Source organism: Cervus elaphus, chromosome X (assembly GCF_910594005.1).
Source record: "Cervus elaphus chromosome X, mCerEla1.1, whole genome shotgun sequence".
NCBI lineage: Eukaryota > Metazoa > Chordata > Mammalia > Artiodactyla > Cervidae > Cervus > Cervus elaphus.
In genome coordinates this window covers 127,335,314-127,355,915 of record NC_057848.1, presented here as the reverse complement: position 1 = coordinate 127,355,915, position 20,602 = coordinate 127,335,314, and the positions used below count along the sequence as shown (strand labels likewise).

Here is a 20,602-nt window from a genome sequence, read left to right as displayed (position 1 = left end):
CCGACTCTTTGCGACCCCATGAATCGCAGCACACCAGGCCTCCCTGTCCATCACAAATTCCCGGAGTTTACTCAAACGCATGCCCATCGAGTCGGTGATGCCATCCAGCTATCTCATCCTCTGTCGTCCCCTTCTCCTCCTGCCCCCAATCCCTCCAAGCATCAGGGTCTTTTCTAATGAGTCAACTCTTCTCATGAGGTGGCCAAAGTATTGGAGTTTCAGCTTCAGCATCAGTACTTCCAAAGAACGCCCAGGACTGATCTCCTTCAGGATGGACTGGTTGGATCTCCTTGCAGTCCAAGGGACTCTCAAGAGTCTTCTCCAACACGATAGTTCAAAAGCATCAATTTCTCGGTGCTCAGCTTTCTTTAGTTCCTCTTCACTTTCTGCCATAAGGGTAGTGTCATCTGCATAACTGAGGTTATGGATATTTCTCCCGGCCATCTTGATTCCAGCTTGTGCTTCTTCCAAACCAACGTTTCTTATGATGTACTCTGCATAGAAGTTAAATAAGCAGGGTGACAATACACAGCCTTGACGTAGTCCTTTTCCTATTTTGAACCAGTCTGTTGTTCCATGTCTAGTTCTAACTATTGCTTCCTGATCTGCATACAGGTTTCTCAAGAGGCAAGTCAGGTGGTCTGGTATTCCCATCTCCTTCAGAATTCTCCACAGTTTATTGTGATCCACACAGTCGAAGGCTTTGGTGTGGTCAATAAAGCAGAAATAGATGTTTTTCTGGGCCTCTCTTGCTTTTTCAATGATCCAGCAGATATTGGCAATTTGATCTCTGGTTCCTCTGCCTTTTCTAAAACCAGCTTGAACATCTGGAAGTTCTCGGCTCACGTATTGCTGATGCCTGGCTTGGAGAAATTTTAGCATTACTTTACTAATGTGTGAGATGAGTGCAATTGTGTGGTAGTTAGCATTCTTTGGGATTGCCTTTCTTAGGGATTGGAATGAAAACGGACATTTTCCAGTCCTCTGGCCACTGCTGAGTTTTCCAAATTTGCAGCACTTTCCAAAGTGCAGCACTTTCACAGCATCATTTTTCAGGATTTGAAATAGCTCAACTAGAATTCCATCACATCCACTAGCTTTGTTCATAGTGATGCCTTCTAAGGCCCACTTGACTTCACATTCCAGGATGTCTGGCTCTAGGTGAGTGATCACACAATTGTGAATATCTGGGTCATGAAGATCTTTTGGTATAGTTCTTCTGTGTATTCTTGCCACCTCTTCTTAATATCTTCTGATCCTGTTAGGTCCATACCATTTCTGTCCTTTATTGAGCCCATCTTTGCATGAAATGTTCCCTTGGTATCTCTAATTTTCTTGAAAAGATCTCTAGTCTTTCCCATTCTGTCGTTTTCCTCTATTTCTTTGCATTAATCGCTTAGGAAGGCTGTCTTATCTCTCCTGGCTGTTCTCTGGAACTCTGCATTCAAATGGGAATATCTTTCCTTTTCTCCCTTGCTTTTTGCTTCTCTTCGTTTCACAGCTATTTGTAAGGCCTCCTCAGACAACCATTTTGCCTTTTTGCATTTCTATTCCATGGGGATGGTCTTGATCCCTGTCTCCTGTACAGTGTCACGAACCTCCATCCATAGTTCATCAGGCTCTCTGTCTATCAGATCTAGTCCCTTAAATCTACTTCTCACTTCCACTGTGTGTGTATATATATATATTTGGGATTTGATTTAGGTTATACCTGAATGGTCTAGTGGTTATCCCTACTCTCTTCAGTTTAAGTCTGAATTTGGCAATAAGGAGTTCATGATCTGAGCCACAGTCAGCTCCAGGCCTTGTTTTTGCTGACTGTGTAGAGCTTCTCCATCTTTAGCTGCAAAGAATATAATCAAATCTGATTTTAGTGTTGGCCTTCTGGTGATATCCATGTGTAGAGTCTTCTCTTGTGTTGTTGGAAGAGGGTGTTTGCTATGACCAGTGCATTCTCTTGGCAAAACTCTATTAGACTTTTCCCTGCTTCATTCCATACTCCAAGGCCAAATTTGCCTGTTACTCCAGGTGTTTCTTGACTTCCTACTTTTGCATTCCAGTCCCCTATAATGAAAAGGACATCTTTTTTGGGGTGTTAGTTCTAAAAGGTCTTGTAGGTCTTTATAGAACCATTCAACTTTGGCCTCTTCAGCATTACTGGTTGGGGCATAGGCTTGGATTACCGTGATATTGAATGGTTTGCCTTGGAAATGAACAGAGATCATTCTGTCGTTTTTGAGATTGCATCCAAGTACTGCATTTTAGACTCTTTTGTTGACTATGATGGCTACTCCATTTCTTCTAAGGGATTCCTGCCCACAGTAGTAGCTATAATGGTCATCTGAGTTAAATTCACCCATTCCAGTCCATTTTAGTTGGTTGATTCTTAGAATGTCGACTTTCACTCTTGCCATCTCCTGTTTGACCACTTCCAATTTGCCTTGATTCATGGACCTAACATTCCAGGTTCCTATGCAATATTGCTCTTTACAGCATCAGACCTTACTTCTATCACCAGTCCCATCCACAACTGGGTATTGTTTTTGCTTTGGCTCCATCCCTTCATTCTTTCTGGAGTTATTTCTCCACTGATCTCCAGTAGCATATTGGGCACCTACCGACCTGGGGAGTTTCTCTTTCAGAATCCTTTCTTTTTGCCTTCTCATACTGTTCATGGGGTTCTCAAGGCAAGAATACTGAGGTGGTTTGCCATTCCCTTCTCCAGTGGACCACATTCTGTCAGACTTCTCCACCATGACCCGACCGTCTTGGGTGGCCCCACATGGCATGGTTTAGTTTCATTGAGTTAGACAAGACCGTGGGAAGATATCCCTCGTCCAAGGTAAGGAGCAGCAGCTGCACTTTGCTGGAGCAGCCGTGAAGATATACCCCACATCCAAGGTAAGAGAAACTCAAGTAAGACCATAAGTGTTGGGAGAAGGCATCAGAGGGCAGACACACTAAAACCATAATCACAAAAAACTAGCCAACTTGATCACAGGACCACAGCAAGAGTAAAGGGACTATCATTTATTGAGCTTTATCAAGTACCAAGAGCTTTACATATGCTATCTCATTTAATCCTCATAACAATCTAACAGTGTACATACTATGACCATCTCTACTTTACACATAGAAAATAGTCTTGAACAGATTACTTGACTTGCCTAAGGTCATGTAATTATTAAATTCTGGGTTGTGTTTTAGATCCAGGTCTTTGTGACATGTAACACTGAATTTAAATAGGAATAAATATCTAAGAGAAAACTATGCCTTTATCATTTAATGGTTTGCTCATGAAGAATTGTATCTCTACTCAATTTTAGTTTTCCAGGAAAGTTTTTCACATAGTATGTTCAAAAAGTGCCTCAGCAATTCAAGTATATGCAACCAAAGGAAAATTAACACTACAGAAAGAAGCAATCATTCTCAGTAGTGAAAAAGCTGTGACTATGACTTTTTCCTTTTTTCTTCTAAATTTTTTCCATAGATTATGTAAATAGAAACCAAATTTTCCAGAGTAAATATGTCCTGTTATGTGTGGAAATTAAGACTTCCATTCTGAGATATTTTTATTTAGCTACAGCAACAGTGCAGTTCGTTCTGACTGAATCTAGATTTGTGTCACATACTTTTGGACACTTGATCAGTCTAATGAATTTAAAGCTCTTTTATTTTTATAATTTATAAAAGTTTATGTAGTTTCAGAGAGGTGGAAATATTTGTCTATTTTAAATTACAGCCTTTTAGAACTTTTTCCACATGTATTCATTAACTTTTAATTGCATCTTTAATAATATTTTCAGAATTCATTAAGTATGCCAAAGTCATAGACAACTATGGTATATGGGCAAGATATTTTGATTTGAAGACAAAATTTGAATTGAAAGTTCTGCCTCTTATTTACCATGTAACTTTGAGTAATTCATTTAATCTATCTGAGTTTCAATTTTCTCATCTGTAATATGGGAATAATAATCACTACCTCATGTAGTTGTGAGAATAATTTGATGTAATAAATGTAAACCTACTTTGTAGATAATAAAATTCTATGGCAGTGCCAGGGGGAAAGGAATCAGATGAACACTAAAGGAACACTTATCACTGTGCTAGTTGGCAACATTTTCTCTTTGTTGCTCCCCAAAAGGCCAAGATTTGAATATCCCTGAGAAAGAATAGCTTGCCCCTCAGCTGGATAACATTTCTTGACTTTCCTTCCTATTGGTCCGGGATCTATGCGGTAGTTGCCAATATACTAGCAGGAAGAGTTTAAAGATGTATGGAAGAATTGCCTCCTAGGTTATCTTCTTCATGTAAAGTGATCGTTCCTCAAGGAGAATCCTGCATAACAATGCATATAAATACCTTGATTCAGGGAAATAAAGGGAAATTTGAGGATGGACAATAGTTTCATAACAAAGCTTAAACACCATTGCAATGAATTTTAGTCGAGTAGAAAGCCTGGAAGAAAGGGACCAGAATTCCAATTTTGGTTTCACTATTAATTTCATAACCTAAGGCAAGTCCCTTTCCATCATGGATTCAAAGCTCCTCTCTACACAGTGACAAAACAGATTAGCTCTAAAATTTATTTCATCACTGACATTCTGTGATACTATTTTTAATTAGGATAAAAATATTGAAATTGTATAGATTTTAGGATGCCATTTTATACCTCAAAAGGAAAAGAACAATTGCACAAACTGTTTCTGCATTGTTATAATAAACATTGAATTACATTAGTAGATTTATTGGGGTATAATTAATGCAAACTTTTACATTTTAAAAGTATCTTAAGATATAACATCACTTTTGAGCCTCAAAATAATGGCATTTCATGATTTATTCTCACATAATAAATCCAGAAAATGAGTCTCAGAAGTTTGCACAAAATCAGATAGCTATTAGAGGAGGGCATGGCAACCCACCCAAATATGCTTGTCTGGAGATCCCATGGACAGAGGAGGCTGGGGTTGCAAAGAACTGAACACGAATGAACAAATGAGCACAGCACACATATAGCTATTATATGATAGATCTAGAAATCCAACTCTGGTCTGTCTGTCTCTAAGTCAAATCTTTTTTTTTCACTACACCAAGCTGTCTCAGTTCAGTTCAGTTGCTCAGTCATGCCCAACTCTCTGTGATCGCGTGGAATGCTGCACACCAGACTTCCCTGTCCATCAACAATTCCCAGAGCTTTCTCAAACTCATGTCCATCGAGGTGATGATGCCATCCAGCCATCTCATCCTCCATCATCCCTTTCTCCTCCTGCCTTCAATCATTCCTAGCATCAGGATCTTTTCAAATGAGTCAGTTCTTCCCATCAGGTGACCAAAGTATTGGAGGGTAGCTTCAGCATCAGTCCTTCCAATGAATATCCAGGACTGATTTCACTCAAAATTGAGTGGTTTGATCTCCTTGCAGTCCAAAGGACTCTCTAGAGTCTTCTCCAACACCATAGTTCAAAAGCATCAATTCTTTGGCACTCAGTTTTCTTTATAGTCCAACTCTCATATCCTTACATGACTACTGGAAAAACCACAGCTTTGACTACATGGACCTTTGTCAGCAAAGTAATGTCTCTTCTTTTTAATCTGATGTCTAGGTTGGTCATATCTTTTCTTCCAAGGAGCAAACTTCTTTTAATTTCATGGCTGCAGGCACCATCTGCAGTGATTTTTGAGCCCCCCAAAAATAGTCTGTCACTTTTTCCTTTGTTTCGCTATTTGTTTGCCATGACGTGATGGGACCAGATGCCATGGTCTTAGCTTTTTTAATGCTGAGCTTTAAGTGAGCATTTTCATTCTCTTCTTTCACTTTTATCAAGAGGTTCTTGAGTTCTTCTTCGCCTTCTGCCATAAGGGTGGTGTTACCTGCATATCTGAGGGTACTGATATTTCTCCCAGCAATCTTGATTCCAGCTTGTGCTTCATCCAGCCCGGCATTTTGCTTGATGTACTCTGCATATAAGTTAAATAAGCAGGGTGACAAATACATCCTTGACATACCCCTTTCCCTATTTGGAACCAGTCTGTTGTTCCATGTCCGGTTCTAACTGTTGCTTCTTAACCTGCATACAGATTTCTTAGGAGGCAGGTAAGGTGGTCTGCAATTCCCATCTCTAAGAATTTTTCAAAGTTTGTTGTGATCCACACAAAGGCTTTGGCATAGTCAATAAAGCAGAAGTAGATGTTTTTCTGGAATTCTCTTGCTTTTTTGATGATCCAATGGATGTTGGCAGTTTGATCTCTGGTTCCTCTGCCTTTTCTAAAACCAGCTTGAACATCTGGAGATTCATTGCTTATGTACTGTTGAAGCCTGGCTTGGAGAATTTTGAGCATTACTTTGCTAACATGTGAGATGAATGCAATTGTAGGGTAGTTTGAAGATTCTTTGGCATTGCCTTTCTTTGGGATTGGAATGAAAACTGACCTCTTCCAGTCCTGTGGCCACTGCTGAGTTTTCCAAATTTGCTGGCATGTTGAGTCCAGCGCCTCAGCTTTTAGGATTTGAAATCGCTCAATTGGATTCACATCACCTCCACTAGCTTTCTTCATAGTGGTGCTTCCTAAGCCCCACTTGACTTTGCATTCCAGGATGTTTTGGCTGTATGTGAGTGATCAACCCATCATGGTTATCTGGGCCATGAAGATCTTTTTTGTACAGTTCTGTGTATTCTTGCAACCACTTCTTAGTATCTTCTACTTCTGTTAGGTCCATATCAATTCTGTTCTTTAATGTGCCCATTTTGGATGAAATGTTCCCTTGGTATCTCTAATTTTCTTGAAGCAATCTCTAGTCTTTCCCATTCTATTGTTTCCCTGCATTTCTTTTCATTGGCCCCTGAGGAAAACTTTCTTATCTCTCCTTCCTAATCTTTGGAACTCTGCATTCAGATAGGTATGTCTTTCCTTTTCTTCATTGCCTTTAGCTTCTCTTCTTTTCACAGCTATTTGTAAGGCCTCCTCAGACAACCATTTGACCTTTTTTCATTTATTTTTCTTTTGGATGGTCTTGATCACTGTCTCCTGTACAATGTCATGAACCTCCACGCATAGTTCTTCAGGCACTTTGTCTATCAGATATAATCCCTTGAATTTATTTGTCACTTCCACTGTATAATCTTAAGGGATTTGATTTAGGTCTGAATGGTCTAGTGGTTTTGTGTACTTTCTTCCCAAACTGTCTAGATGATCTTATCTAGGCTTCAAATAAGTGAAACTCATCTAGACAATTAATTTAAAGAAATGGTTACTGTTTTATATATAGTAAAATTAAAATATTTTATACATTTTATATATTTTTAAAAATATTAACATTTGAAACTGAATTTGCTAACCACATTCAATGACTTTATGATCACTAGACAAAATGGGTATTTAAATATAATATTTAGAGCTCTTGCTCTCAGGTGTGCAACAGGGAGAGAAAGAATAAAGAATGGTATACAAGAAAATATCCATTTATTTAAGGATCATCTATCACATTCACTCCATTAGTATAGACATTTGTGGCAACTATTGTACTCCTTACTTTAACTTTTACATGCTTCTTTCATCAGTTTCCCCCACAATAAATATAATTGCAGGCTTTAAGGAGTTTAAAGCAAGTTATCTCTGTTAATGAGTAGAGTGACTCTTTATTATTGATGTCACAGCAACAACAAGAGCCACCAATAGAGAGTTTATGTTGTAGGGCAGGGAGAATATTTCCTATAAACTTCTTGATTCTATTGACTGGCCTAGTAATTAAATTGATATAAGACATATTAACAAGAGAAAAACAAATTTAGTTATATATGCATGAGGGTCCCATAAAAACATAGAACCCAAAAGGAAGTGTGTCTGTTGAGGCTTATATACCATCCAGAGTTAAGGAATGGGTCAGGGGCCTAGAGCTTCAAAGGGGAAGAGGGTAATTCACAGGACAGTAAGAAAAATAAATGTTTGATAATTCAATACTTGTCTACACATACAAACAAAACTTACCTCTTGCAATAGCTCTTTCTTTGAGACAGCCTCTTAATTAAATTATTTTAGGTAGTTAAGGAACAAGTAAAAGCTTTTCATCACTTCATAGCAAATAGATGGGTAAACAATGGAAACAGTGAGAGACTTTAATTTTGGGAGCTCCAAAATCACTGCAGGTGGTGACTATGGCCATGAAATTAAAGGACACTTGCTCCTTGGAAGAAAAGCTATGACCAATCTAGACAGCATGTTAAAAAGCAGAGACATTACTTTACCAACGAAGGTCCATGTAGTCAAAGCTATGGCTTTTCCAGTAGTCATGTATGGATATGAGAGTTGGACTATAAAGAAAGCTGAGCACCAAAGGATTGATGCTTTTGAATGGTGGTGATGGAGAAGACTCTTGAGAGTCCCTTGGACTGCAAGGAGATCCAATCAGTTCATCCTAAATGAAATCAGTCCTGAATATTCATTGGAAGGACTGATGCTGAAGCTGAAATTCCAATGTTTTGGTCCCCTGATAAGAAGAACTGACTAACTGGAAAAGATCCTGATGCTAGGAAAGATTGAAGGCAGGAGGAGAAGGTGATGATGGAGAATGAGATGGTTGGATGCCATCACGGACTCAATGGACATGAATTTGAGTAAGTTCCTGGAGCTGGTGATGGACAGGAAAGCCTGGCATGCTGCAGTCCACAAGGTCGCAAAGAGTTGGACATGACTGAACTGAACTGAAAAGCTTTTCTTAAGTCAGCTGGATCTTGATAGCCTTCAGTTCAAAATAATCCACATGCATAGTAACACAATAATAGTGGGAGACTTTAATACCCCACTCACAACTATGGATAGATCAACTAAACAGAAAATTAACAAGGAAACACAAACCTTAAATGACACAATGGACCAGCTAGACCTAATTGATATCTATAGGACATTTCACCCCAAAACAATCAACTTCACCTTTTTCTCAAGTGCACACGGAACCTTCTCCAGAATAGATCACATCCTGGGCCATAAATCTGGTCTTGGAAAATTCAAAAAAATTGAAATCATTCCAGTCATCTTTTCTGACCACAGTGCAGTAAGATTAGATCTCAATTACAGGAAAAAAAAATGTTAAAAATTCAAACATATGGAGGCTAAATAACACGCTTCTGAATAACCAACGAATCATAGAAGAAATTAAAAAAGAAATCAAAATATGTATAGAAATGAATGAAAATGAAAACACAACAACCCAAAACCTATGGGACACTGTAAAAGCAGTGCTTAGGGGAAGGTTCATAGCATTACAGGCTTATATCAAGAAACAAGAAAAAAAACAAATAAATAACCTAACTCTACACCTAAAGCAATTAGAGAAGGAAGAAATGAAGAACCCCAGGGTTAGCAGAAGGAAAGAAATCTTAAAAATCATGGCAGAAATAAATGCAAAACAAACTAAAGAGACCATAGCAAAAATCAACAAAGCTAAAAGCTGGTTTTTTGAAAAAATAAACAAAATTGACAAACCAATAGCAAGACTCATTAAGAAGCAAAGAGAGAAGAACAAAATTAACAAAATTAGAAATGAAAATGGAGAGATCACAACAGACAACACTGAAATCCAAAGGATCATAAGAGACTACTACCAGCAGCTCTATGCCAATAAAATGTACAACTTGGAAAAAATGGACAAATTCTTAGAAAAGTATAACTTTCCAAAACTGAACCAGGAAGAAATAGAAGATCTTAACAGACCCATCACAAGCAAGGAAATTGAAACTGTAATCAAAAATCTTCCAGCAAACAAAAGCCCAGGACCAGATGGCTTCACAGCTGAATTCTACCAAAAATTTAGAGAAGAGCTAACACCTATCTTACTCAAACTCTTCCAGAAAATTGCAGATGAAGGTAAGCTTCCAAACTCATTCTATGAGGCCACCATCACCCTAATTCCAAAACCACACAAAGATGCCACAAAAAAAGAAAACTACAGACCAATATCACTGATGAACATAGATGCAAAAATCCTTAACAAAATTCTAGCAAACAGAATCCAACAACATATTAAAAAAATCATACACCACGACCAAGTGGGCTTTATCCCAGGAATGCAAGGATTCTTCAATATCCGCAAACCAATCAATGTAATACACCACATTAACAAATTGAAAGATAAAAACTATATGATTATCTCAATAGATGCAGAGAAAGCCTTTGACAAAATTCAACACTCATTTATGATTAAAACTCTCCAGAAAGCAGGAATAGAAGGAACATACCTCAACATAATAAAAGCTATATATGACAAACCCACAGCAAGCATCACCCTCAATGGTGAAAAATTGAAAGCATTTCCCCTGAAATCAGGAACAGGACAAGGGTGCCCACTCTCACCACTATTATTCAACATAGTTTTGGAAGTTTTGGCCACAGCAATCAGAGCAGAAAAAGAAGTAAAAGGAATCCAGATAGGAAAAGAAGAAGTGAAACTCTCACTGTTTGCAGATGACATGATCCTCTACATAGAAAACCCTAAAGACTCTACCAGAAAATTACTAGAGCTAATCAATGAATATAGTAAAGTTGCAGGATATAAAATTAACACACAGAAATCCCTTGCATTCCTATATACTAACATTGAAAAAACAGAAAGAGAAATTAAGGAAACAATACCATTCACCATTGCAACAAAAAGAATAAAATACTTAGGAGTATATCTACCTAAAGAAACAAAAGACCTATACATAGAAAACTATAAAACACTGATGAAAGAAATCAAAGAGGACACAAACAGATGGAGAAACATACCGTGTTCATGGATTGGAAGAATCAATATTGTCAAAATGGCTATTCTACCCAAAGCAATCTATAGATTCAATGCAATCCCTATCAAGCTACCAACGGTATTTTTCACAGAACTAGAACAAATAATTTCACAATTTGTATGGAAATACAAAAAACCTCGAATAGCCAAAGTAATCCTGAGAAAGAAGAATGGAACTGGAGGAATCAACCTGCCTGACTTCAGACTCTACTACAAAGCCACAGTCATCAAGACAGTATGGTACTGGCACAAAGACAGAAATATAGATCAATGGAACAGAATAGAAAGCCCAGAGATAAATCCACGAACCTATGGACACCTTATCTTTGACAAAGGAGGCAAGGATATACAATGGAAAAAAGACAACCTCTTTAACAAGTGGTGCTGGGAAAACTGGTCAACCACTTGTAAAAGGATGAAACTAGAACACTTTATAACACCATACGCAAAAATAAACTCAAAATGGATTAAAGATCTAAATGTAAGACCAGAAACTATAAAACTCCTAGAGGAGAACATAGGCAAAACACTCTCCGACATAAGTCACAGCAGGACCCTCTATGACCCACCTCCCAGAATATTGGAAATAAAAGCAAAACTAAACAAATGGGACCTAATGAAACTTAAAAGCTTTTGCACTACAAAAGAAACTATAAGTAAGGTGAAAAGACAGCCCTCAGATTGGGAGAAAATAATAGCAAATGAAGAAACAGACAAAGGACTAATCTCAAAAATATACAAGCAACTCCTGAAGCTCAATTCCAGAAAAATAAATGACCCAATGAAAAAATGGGCCAAAGAACTAAACAGACATTTCTCCAAAGAAGACATACAGATGGCTAACAAACACATGAAAAGATGCTCAACATCACTCATTATTAGAGAAATGCAAATCAAAACCACAATGAGGTACCATTACACGCCAGTCAGGATGGCTGCTATCCAAAAGTCTACAAGCAATAAATGCTGGAGAGGGTGTGGAGAAAAAGGAACCCTCTTACACTGTTGGTGGGAATGCAAACTAGTACAGCCGCTATGGAGAACAGTGTGGAGATTTCTTAAAAAACTGGAAATAGAACTGCCATATGACCCAGCAATCCCACTTCTGGGCATACACACTGAGGAAACCAGATCTGAAAGAGACACGTGCACCCCAATGTTCATCGCAGCACTGTTTATAATAGCCAGGACATGGAAGCAACCTAGATGCCCATCAGCAGATGAATGGATAAGGAAGCTGTGGTACATATACACCATGGAATATTACTCAGCCGTTAAAAAGAATTCATTTGAACCAGTTCTAATGAGATGGATGAAACTGGAGCCCCTTATACAGAGTGAAGTAAGCCAGAAAGATAAAAAACATTACAGCATACTAACACATATATATGGAATTTAGAAAGATGGTAACGATAATCCTATATGCAAAACAGAAAAAGAGACACAGAAATATAGAACAGACTTTTGAACTTTGTGGGAGAATGTGAGGGTGGGATATTTCAAAAGAACAGCATGTATACTATCTATGGTGAAACAGGTCACCAGCCCAAGTGGGATGCATGAGACAAGTGCTTGGGCCTGGTGCACTGGGAAGACCCAGAGGAATCGGGTGGAGAGGGAGGTGGGAGGGGGGATCGGGATGGGGAATACATGTAAATCTGTGGCTGATTCGTATCAATGTATGACAAAACCCACTGAAATGTTGTGAAGTAATTAGCCTCCAACTAATAAAAAATTAAAAAAAATAATAAAAAAAAAATAAAAAAATAATCCGCATGCAAACCTAGCATAACTTAGGGTCATGTATTCTGCTCCCCTTCAGTATCTAAAGTCGTTGCTAAGAATGATTTCAGAAAATTTGTAGTTTCCCTGGAGCCAATGCATTAAAATTAAAGAGATTCCACTTATCTGATGATGGTTTGTAAATGTGGAAGCTATTAATCTACTAATTAGCATATTAAAAGTTTAGTCAAATCTGTCAAAAGAATTTTTGGTAATTAGACTCAAAGACACTGGAATGTGAGCTATATGCATTATGAAGTAGCCACCTGTTTCCCACACATGCACACCAAGCCTTTCTAGTCCATGGAGAGGTAGATTTCAAATATTTACTATTAACTCAATTCTGTTGGGGAAGCTACAGAGGTTTAAGATAAAGTACTTCTGTTCTGGGGCTTATAGCCTCATGGGGGACATGGAAATATACTTTTAAATCCATTATCTTATATGATAAGCAAAACTATCTTGTGAGGTAAGGATTGTTTTTCTCATCTTACAGATAGAGGGACTCAGGTTCAGAGAACTTAGGCAATTTGCTCAAAGTCATGCAACTAGAATGTGGCAAAGTCAAGATTCAAGCCCACTGATTGCAAAATTTGTACATTTCTTTGCAAAACACACAAGATAAGATAGACAAGTAACACTACAGTAAAAAAAATATATAGAACATACTTTAACCACAATAGGAATTTAGAGAAGTATAATGTGAATTCAAGTTAGATCTTAATCAGCTTGTGTTTTCTGCACAAAAGTTATATATCAAAGGTGGACCTTATAGATAGTCTAAGTAGAGAAAACAGAATGGGTAACTCTCTCTGGGTCTATTTCCTTCTTTCTAAAACAGGGATGATGCCACCTACCCCATAGTATCATTGCTAAGGTTGAATAAGATAGCATATGAAGAGAATTTAGCAAATTACAGAGCAATAAGCAATGCAAAATATTATTGTTGCTTGCTAAAGTATGAAAGTGGAAATTCACGTGATGTGTGTGGATAGAGCTGACAGAGAGAACAGCGTTTTAAGGATGGACAACTCCCTATTTACCAACTTAGAGAATTATAAAATCTTGGAACTTGGAGGAACCTCAAAGGTCATCAGACCTTGTGTTAAAAAAAGAAGCCTGGAAAGAACAAAAAGAAAAAGATCTGGAGTCTCTTAAATGGTCTTATCTATATCTTGGTATAATCATTTTCCTCCCAAATTCTATTAATGTTAAGCAATAGCATTACAGATCTTTTCATCAATATGATGTTTACTTGAATTCACCTTTTCTTTTACTTTTAAAGATTTTAATAAGTTTGTTTGCAATAGAAGTTTTGTATGTATTACAATGCACAGGCTTCCTTATTTTTATAATTACCACCTTCCAAAAATATGGAAACTGGAAGATAGGAAGGCAGTCTCTTTAGTTCCAAAAACTGTTTATTAATTGTGCCCCTAAAAGTAGTGTCCACGGTATTTTAATTCATAAATTAAAAAAAAAAAAAAAAACGATTTCTTGGGGGTAGATATTCTATCCTGAAGCACAGATAAGAGAGAGAAGACTGTACAGTTCATCCTTCAGCTCATTTAATATGGATGTGAATCTCTACTTGGATGCTAATTCATCTCAGAGAAAACTGTACCACTAATTCAAATCAGGTTGGATTTTATACTAGGTAATTATTTCAAGGCAGTCTTCGGTATACATGGGTTAATTACCAAGGTAATGCTAGTTATTGCTTTTATAACTCTAAACATAGTTTCCAAGGGAAAAGAAAATTATAATGATAGTGAACCAAAACATTCAAAGCAATTATGTTTAAAAGGGGAAAACACAAGTGGCATTTATTTTCTCCTTTACATGCTTTTCTTTTTTCAACTTTTTCTATAGCAAGCATATAATGTGTGTATATTTTAATGATTTATTGAGATGAAATTGATGTAATAAAATAGAAACAATTTTTTCTCATTTCACATTTTTATTGCAGAAGGTGGACTACCATATATTTTCTTTTCATTTCCTTCTTAAAATTAATATTAAGAGGATTGGGTGAATATGGACAGTAAATATAATTATTCAATAATTTATGTTGTCTAAGTGTTTCCCTGAATTATTAAGATTACTTTTTAAAAATTGATTTACAATGTGGTATTTATTTCTGCTGTATAGCAAAGTGACTCAGTTATACACACACATGTTTATATGCATATATGTTATATTCTTCTCCATTATGGTTTATTTCAGGGTATTGAATATAGTTCCCTGTGCTATACAGTAGGATCTTGGTTTCCATTCTTTCTATATGTGATAGTTTGCACCTACTAACCCAAAACTCCTAGTCTGACTCCTCTCACTCTCCTTCCCCATGGCAAACACAAGTCTGTTCTCTATGTCTGTGATTCTATTTCTGCTTCATAGATAGATTAATTTGTTTTGTGGTTTATATTCCATATATTAGTGACAACATATGATATCTTCCTCTTTCTGACTTCCTTCACTTAGTGTGATACTCTCTAGTTGCATTTGTGTTGCTGCAAATGACATTATTTCATTCTTTTTGTGGCTGAGTACTATTCCATTTTATATATCTACCGCAACTTTTTCTATTCATCTGCAGATGGACATTTAGTGCATTTCCATGTCTTGACTATTGTGAGTAGTGTTGCTATGAACATAAGAGTGCATCTGTCTTTTTCGAATTATAGCTTTGCCCAGATACATGCCCAAGAGTAGAATTGATGGATTGTATTGTATTGCTCATTCTAGTTTTAGTTTTCTTAGGAATCTCCATACTATTTTCCATAGTGTCTGCATTAACTTACAACCCCACCAACAGTGTAGGAGGATTCAATTTTCTCCACCCCCTCTCCAGCATTTATCATTTGTAGACTTTAATTATGAGCATTCTGACTGGTGTGGGATGGTACCTCACTGTCGATTTTATTTGCATTTCTCTAATAATAAGTACGGAGAAGGCAATGGCACCCCACTCCAGTACTCTTGCCTGGAAAATCCCATGGACAGAGGAGCCTGGTGGGCTGCAGTTCATGGGATCACTAAGAGTCAGACACGACTGAGCGACTTCACTTTGACTTTTCACTTTCATGCACTGGAGAAGGACATGGCAACCTACTCCAGTGTTCTTGCCTGGAGAATCCCAAGGACGGGGAGCCTGGTGGGCTGCCATCTATGGGGTCGCACAGAGTCGGACACGATTGAAGTGACTTAGCAGTAGCAGTAGCAGCAGCAATAATAAGTAGTGTTGAGTATCTTTTCATGTGCATTTTGACCATCTGTAGGTCTTCTTTGGAGAAATGTTTATTTATGTCTTCTGCCCATTTTTTGATTGGGTTGTTCTTCTGTTATCGCTATTGAGTTGTATGAGCTGTTTGTATATTTTGGAAATTAAACGTTTGTCAGTCACATCATTTGCAAAGATTTGCACCCACTCCATAGTTTGGCTTTTCGTTTTATGGTTTTCTTTGCTGTAAAAAAGCTTGTAACCTTGATTCAGTCCAGTTCAGTTCAGTTGCTCAGTCGTGTCCAATTCTTTGTGACCCCATGAACCACAGCACGCCAGACCTCCCTGTCCATCACCAACTCCCAGAGTCTACCCAAACCCATGTTCATCAAGTCAGTGATGCCATCCAACCATCTCATCCTCTGTCGTCCCCTTCTCCTCCTGCCCCCAATCCCTCCCAGCATCAGGGTCTTTTCCAATGAGTCAGCTCTTTGCATCAGGTGGCCAAAGTATTGGAGTTTCAGCTTCAACATCAATCCTTCCAATGAACACCCAGGACTTATCTCCTTTAGGATGGACTGGTTGGATCTCCTTGCAGTCCAAGGAACTCTCAAGAGTCTTCTCTAACATCACAGTTCAAAAGCATCAATTCTTCAGCACTCAGCTTTCTTTATAGTCCAACTCTCACATCCATACATGACCACTGGAAAAACCATAGCCTTGACTAGACGGACCTTTGTTGGCAAAGTAATGTCTCTGCTTTTTAATATGCTAACTAGGTTGGTCATAACTTTCCTTCCAAGGAGTAAGCATCTTTTCATTTCATGGCTACAATCACCATCTGCAGTGATTTTGGAGCCCAGAAAAATAAAGTCAGCCACTGTTTCCACTGTTTCCCCATCTATTTGGCATGAAGTGATGGGACTGGATGCCATGACCTTGATTTTCTGAATGTTGAGCTTTAAGCCAACTTTTTAACTCTCCTCTTTCACTTTCACCAAGAGGCTCTTTAGTTCTTTTTCACTTTCTGCCATAAGGGTGGTGTCATCTGCATATCTGAGGTTACTGATACTTTTCCAGGCAATCTTGATTCCAGCTTGTGCTTCTTCCAGCCCAGCATTTCTCATGATGTACTCTGCATATAAGTTAAATAAGCAGCATTACAATATACAGCCTTGATGTACTCCTTTTCATATTTGGAACCAGTCTGTTGTTCCATGTCCAGTTCTAACTGTTGCTTCCCCATTTTTTTTTTTTTTGCTTTTATTTCTATTGCCTTTAGAGACTGACCTAAGAAAACATTGGTATGATTTATGTCAGAGAATGTTTTGCCTATGTTCCCTTCTGCAAGCTTTATAGTGTCTTGTCATATTTACCTCTGTGCTCCTTTTCTAACTTCCAGCGTATCTTTGTGTATGCTGTGAGAATGTGTTCTAACTTCACTGATTTACATGTAGCTGTCCAATTTTTCCAACATGACTTGCTTAAGAGACTGTCTTTTTCACATTTAATATTCTTGGCTCCTTTGTCAAAGATTAACTGACCATAGGTGCATGGGTTTATTTCTTGGTCCTCTATATTTTTTTTCCAAATATAACCATACATTTATGTTACATGATATCCTCAATAGGTTCAGGCTTTTTTCTAAGGCTGTTGGGGACTCAGTGAAGCCTGGAGCATCACACGCCCTACTCAGTGCAACCATCTGCTCCTGTTCTCAGAAAGCACCCCCACACCTTGGCAAGACAGAGAACACTGCAGGATGCCTGTGGTCAGCATGTCCATTGAAGTCAGGGAATGGAGGAGAGGGTGCCTGTCTCCAGAGGATAACGATGCTGGGCAGCCTTAGCCACCTCCATCTCCCCTCTCTGGCGATAGGCACTGACCTGGAGTTTAAACTTGGCAAGTGAAAGGTTTTTGCTAACCCACGAAAAGACGCCAGAATGCTTGGCCTCTGGAAGAGAAGAATTAAATCCAGGGTCAGTGACAAGGCTTGATCACTCAGAGCTTTTGTGCAATAGAGTTTTATTAAAGTATAAAAGGGGTAGAGAAAACTTCTGACATAGACATCAGAAAGGGGCAGAAAGAGTACCCCATTGCTAGTGTTAGCAATGGAGTTATATATCTTTAATTAGTTATAACAATGAGTCAAAGAATGTCTCAAGTTTGTGAAAACTTTACCAGACCTACTCCTGCAATTTACATTTTAGGATAACAAGATTAGAATTTAACAATAGAAAGATCCTCCAGACCCACTCCCATAATATGCATTCTAAGATATCAGGATTAGTTAGAAGGTTTTCAGGAAGCAGAAACCATCCTCCAGCTGGATGCATTGTTGTATAGTCCCTAGTACAGAGTTTAAACAGAGTTGTGTAATTGACTAAGACTAAGGAATGATGGCAAGAGTGAAAGTCGACATTCTAGGAATCAGCGAACTAAAATGGACCGGAATGCGTGAATTTAACTCAGATGACCATTATAGCTACTACTGTGGGCAGGAATCCTTTAGAAGAAATGGAGTAGCCATCATAGTCAACAAAAGAGTCCGAAATGCAGTACTGGATGCAATCTGAAAAACGACAGAATGATCTCTGTTCATTTCCAAGGCAAACCATTCAATATCACGGTAATCCAAGCCTATGCCCAATCAGTAATGCTGAAGAAGCTGAAGTTGTACGGTTCTATGAAGACCTACAAGACTTTTTAGAACTAACACCCAAAAAGAAAGATGTCCCTTTCATTATAGGGGACTGGAATGCAAAAGTAGGAAGTCAAGAAACACCTGGAGTAACAGGCAAATTTGGCCTTGGAGTATGGAATGAAGCAAGGCAAAGGCTAATAGAGTTTTGCCAAGAGAATGCACTGGTCATACCAAACACCCTCTTCCAACAACACAAGAGAAGACTCTACACATGGACATCACCAGATGGTCAACACCGAAATCAGATTGATTATATTCTTTGCAGCCAAAGATGGAGAAGCTCTATACAGTCAGCAAAAACAAGACAGGAGCTGACTGTGGCTCAGATCATGAACTCCTTATTGCCAATTTCAGACTTAAACTGAAGAGAGTAGGGATAACCACTAGACCATTCAGGTACAACCTAAATCAAATCCCTTATGACTATACAGTGGAAATGAGAAATAGATTTAAGGGACTAGATCTGATAGAGAGCCTGATGAACTATGGACAGAGGTTTGTGACATTGTACAGGAGACAGGGATCATTTCCATCTCCATGGAAAAGAAATGCAAAAAGGCAAAATGGTTGTCTGAGGAGGGCTTACAAATCGCTGTGAAATGAAGAGAAGTGAAAAGCAAAGGAGAAAAGGAAAGATATTCCCATTTGAATGCAGAGTTCCAGAGAATAGCCAGGAGAGATAAGAAGAACTTCCTCAGCGATCAATGCAAAGAAATAGAGGAAAACAACAGAATGGGAAAGACTAGAGATCTATTCAAGAAAATTAGAGATACCAAGGGAACATTTCACGCAAAGGTAGGCTCAATAAAAGATAGAAATTGTATGGACCTAACAGAAGCAGAAGATATTAAGAAGAGGTGGCAAGAATACACAGAAGAACTGCACAAAAAAGATCTTCATGACCCAGATAATCACAATGGTGTGATCACTCACCTAGAGCCAGACATCCTGGAATGTGAATTCAAGTGTGCATTAGAAGGCATCACTACGAACAAAGCTAGTGGAGGTGATGGAATTCCAGTTGAGCTATTTCAAATCCTGAAAAATGATGCTGTGAAAGTGCTGCACTCAATATGCCAGTAAATTTGGAAAAATCAGCAGTGGCCACAGGACTGGAAAATGTCCGTTTTCATTCCAATCCCTAAGAAAGGCAATCCCAAAGAATGCTAACTACCGCACAATTGCACTCATCTCACACGCTAGTAATGTTCAAAATTCTCCAAGTCAGGCTTCTGCAATATGTGAATTGAGAACTTCCAGATGTTCAAGCTGGTCTTAGAAAAGGCAGAGGAACCAGAGATTAAATTGCCAATATCCACTGGATCACCGAAAAAACAAGATAGTTCCAGAAAAACATCTATTTCTGCTTTATTGACCATGCCAAAGCCTTTGACTGTGTGGATCACAATAAACTGGAAAATTCTGAATGAGATTGGAATACCAGACCACCTGACCTGCCTCTTGAGAAACCTGTATGCAGGTCAGGAAGCAACAGCTAGAACTGGACATGGAACAACAGACTGGTTCCAAATAGGAAAAGGAGTACGCCAAGGCTGTGTATTGTCACCCTGCTTATTTAACTTCTATGCAGAGTACATCATGAGAAACGCTGGGTTGGAAGAAACACAAGCTGGAACTAAGACAGCCGGGAGAAATATCAATAACTTGAGATATGCAGATGACACCACCCTTATGGCAGAAAGTGAAGAGGAACTAAAAAGCCTCTTGATGAAAGTGAAAGAGAAGAGTGAAAAAGTTGGCTTAAAGCTCAACATTCAGAAAACTAAGATCATGGCATCTGGTTCCATCACCTCATGGGAAATAGATGGGGAGACAGTGGAAACAGTATCAGACTTTATTTTTGGGGGCTCCAAAATCACTGCAGATCGTGACTGTAGCCAAGAAATTAAAAGATGCTTACTCCTTGGAAGGAAAGTTATGACCAACCTAGATAGCTTATTAAAAAGCAGAGATATTACTTTGCCAACAAAGGTCTGTCTGGTCAAGGCTATGGTTTTTCCAGTGGTCATGTATGGATGTGAGAGTTGGACTGTGAAGAAAGCTGAGTGCCGAAAAATCAATGCTTTTGAACTGTGGTGTTGGAGAAGAC

At 38.3% G+C, this 20,602-nt stretch overlaps 1 protein-coding gene across 2 annotated transcripts in view; it reads left to right on the top strand.

The window, feature by feature from the left end:
- Window positions 1-20,602, top strand: part of ZC3H12B (zinc finger CCCH-type containing 12B) — a 580,099-nt gene that overhangs the window by 445,655 nt on the left and 113,842 nt on the right. The window lies entirely within an intron of this gene.